Source organism: Arvicanthis niloticus, chromosome X (genome assembly GCF_011762505.2).
Source record: "Arvicanthis niloticus isolate mArvNil1 chromosome X, mArvNil1.pat.X, whole genome shotgun sequence".
NCBI classification, from domain to species: domain Eukaryota; kingdom Metazoa; phylum Chordata; class Mammalia; order Rodentia; family Muridae; genus Arvicanthis; species Arvicanthis niloticus.
In genome coordinates this window covers 117,538,554-117,541,629 of record NC_047679.1, presented here as the reverse complement: position 1 = coordinate 117,541,629, position 3,076 = coordinate 117,538,554, and the positions used below count along the sequence as shown (strand labels likewise).

General features: G+C 40.0%; 1 pseudogene; it reads right to left on the bottom strand.

The window, feature by feature from the left end:
- Positions 1-241: 241 nt before the first annotated feature.
- On the bottom strand, positions 242-355 carry LOC117695596 (small nucleolar RNA SNORA24; annotated as a pseudogene).
- Positions 356-3,076: the final 2,721 nt, after the last annotated feature.

Sequence of the window (3,076 nt, the reverse complement as noted above, 5' to 3'; positions counted from 1 at the left end):
TGTATCATATTAAAATTATAGCTTGGATAGGCAACTTCAGAATAAGAATATTCTGAAGAATTGATACTGACTGTGAATGTAATACCAAGAGGAAAGGAATCCCAGGGAAATGGTAAAGGCAATCTATACCCCAGGTATAGATTGGTAAAGCAGAATCTATACCCCAGGATTTTGGATCAGATACGGCCCAAAGTAAAAATCCTGTGCAATAACTGGCAACTCACAGCTTCTTAAGAGTAAAGAAAGCTACTTATGCAAGACAAAATCGGATACCAGTCAAATGAAATAAGAATATGGTCTTCAATAGCTAGGAAGAGAGACTGCCATCGCCAGCAGGTTCCAAAAATACAAGGATATTTGTTTTACATGTGAAATGGGAACAATAACAGAACTCACTTGGTAGGTGAAAAGAAAATATCAAGGAAGGAGACCAGATCAAAGCACTTTCTGTTGTTCATTTGATTTTTGAGGCAGAGTTTCTCTGTGTAGCCCTGGCTGTTCTAGAACTTACTTTGAAGATCAGACTGACCTTGAATTCAGAGATCTGCCTACTTCTGCCTACCTCTGCCTACCTTTGCGTCCCAAGTGATGGGATTGAAGGCATGCACCACCCACCCACCCACCACGGCTTGGCTTCAAAGAACTTTTTGTTTAAATCAAGTTTGACACATAGTAAATAATCAATAACCAGCTGCTATTACTGGCATACATATCTTTTCTTATTTGATATGCTAGATGGTGGGGAAACAAAGTTTTCATGCTTGGCATTATATATAGCCTGAGACCGAGGAAAAACATAGAGGAAAAAGATCAGAAAACACAACTTCAGCTTAGAAAGGGAAGAATAAATTTGATCACAGTAAGCCCAGTGTTAGGGAAATGTTTCATTTTGGTGATCTAGGTCTATGTGAAGTTATCAGGACTCAGAAAGATTTGAAGTCTGCTCAACAACCAGAGACATTCACAAACGCTGCTACAGTTTGGGATGCTAAGGATACTAGCTCATTTCTCCAGTAGAACACATCTTTATCTTTCCACTAGAAAACTTTAACAGTAAAACATAAAAATTGAATGAGGCAACTTGGTTTCTCCTGAACACAGAAGTGAAAAAGAAAATGACTAATGAGCGAACTTTTGGATTTTAATCTCTGCTGCTACTAGCTGTCTGACTTTAAGCAACAGAGCTAACCTCTTGTATTAGTTAATTATGTTGCTATGATCAAATACCTGGCAACAAGCAACTCAAGGGAAGAAGGATTTATTTTGCCTCAGGGTTTGGGGATATATTCTAAGGCCTGGCAGCAGGAGCTACTTCTACCTGTGGCTGGATGGGTGTGAGGCTGATTTCTTACATCTTGGAAAGAAGAATGGGGAGATGATTTCAGCTGGATTTTTTTATTTTTATGTTCTTATTCAGTTCATGACTCCCCTCCATGGGATGGTACTTCTCATACGCAGATCATGTCTTACCCTCTCAGTTAACACTGAAAAATCCTCACAGATGCACTCAAGAACCGACCTCATCAGTGCCCTAGGGTTTTTTTTTTTTTTTTTTTCTCAATCCAGTCCAGTTGGCATCACATCATTCCTCTCTATTACTCAATTTTTCCTCCTGTAAAACAGGATGATAATAAGTCCTAATTTATCATGCTATGAACACTAAATAATGTAATACTTGTAAAACATTTACAGGAGTGCCTTATGAACGGGGCTTATGCATAAGATTTGTTAAATAAGCAAAACTCACAAGGCACTTTGTAATGGTCGCCTTACCCTTTCCTCCAAGTGACTAACTGTGAGTGAGCTTTGCAAGACAGCAGTATGACTAGAAGGCAGAAATGTGCAACAGCGAGGAAACCAACACATACCTCACTTTTCTGCTTTCCTCGTTCTTGATGGCACAGAGCATGGTGGCAGATGCACATGGCTATTTATCGCCATTGTTAACCTTTTAACCTGTGAGGAAAGGGGCAAGGATGTCTACCAAGGGACACAACTGGAAAGGCTTGTGTTCTGTCTCTAAACCTTTTTTCAGAGCCCTCTTCAACTCTCACTTGCCTTTGAGACACAAAATATAAACCTCTTTCTTCAAAATAACCCAGGGGCTAGAGATCTGGCCCAGTGGTTAGGAAAAGTGGTTGTTCTTCCAGGGGACTCAGGTTCAATTTCCTGCACCCATATAGGGGCTCACAACCATCTGTGACTCCAGTTCCAGGAGATAAAATATCCTATTCTAATATTTGTGGACATTAAGTATTTAGGTGGTATGCAGACATACATACAGACAAACCACCCATACAGAGGAAATAAAAATAAAAATAAAAATTTAAGAATAAAATAATCCAGATGAAGATAGAATGTGAGAATTCTAAGGTCTATCTCTGAGTTTTATGCCCTCTGACTATTGTGGGGTCACTTGTACCCAGAGAGGGGAGAAGTGACTTTAGTAAAATGATTCAATTCATATTTTCCTGATGTCTTTAGATTCAATATCTAGTTGCATTTAGAAAAACATAGTGGACTGTTCTCATCCCAACATTTGCTATTTGAATTCTTTGCAGGCTGGCGTGCGTACCTTCCAAGAGTTCAAGCCAAATGCCATTGCATGATTTCTGATATGCTGTTTGCATGGGACTATTGGAGATTCCAATACACATTAAGTGCCTGGATCTTGGCCTTTTTGACCCCCTCACATTGCATCACTAATGCATGCAAGAGCTGTAGAGTTAAGGGTATCTGAGGGGTAAAACTAAGTAGGAAATACTGCCCTTTCTTTCACACTTGTGTTTTTTTCGTGGCAATTGAGTCACCATAGCAAGATTCCTCCTCAATGCAGAATTTTGGCCCCTATTATGAACTTAAAGGACAATAGCACAGCCAGCCAGAAAACATAGCCAGGGGTTGGGGTTGGAGAGGTGGCCAGGTGTTTAATTGTAGTTGTTTTTTGCAGAGGACCCCGGTTCAGTTCTTAGCACCTGAAAGGTGACTTATGATTAGGCAGTTTCAGGGGAGTCTGGTGTTCTCTTCAGACTTCCTTAGGTACCAGGCAGGCATATAGTGGACATATATACATTCA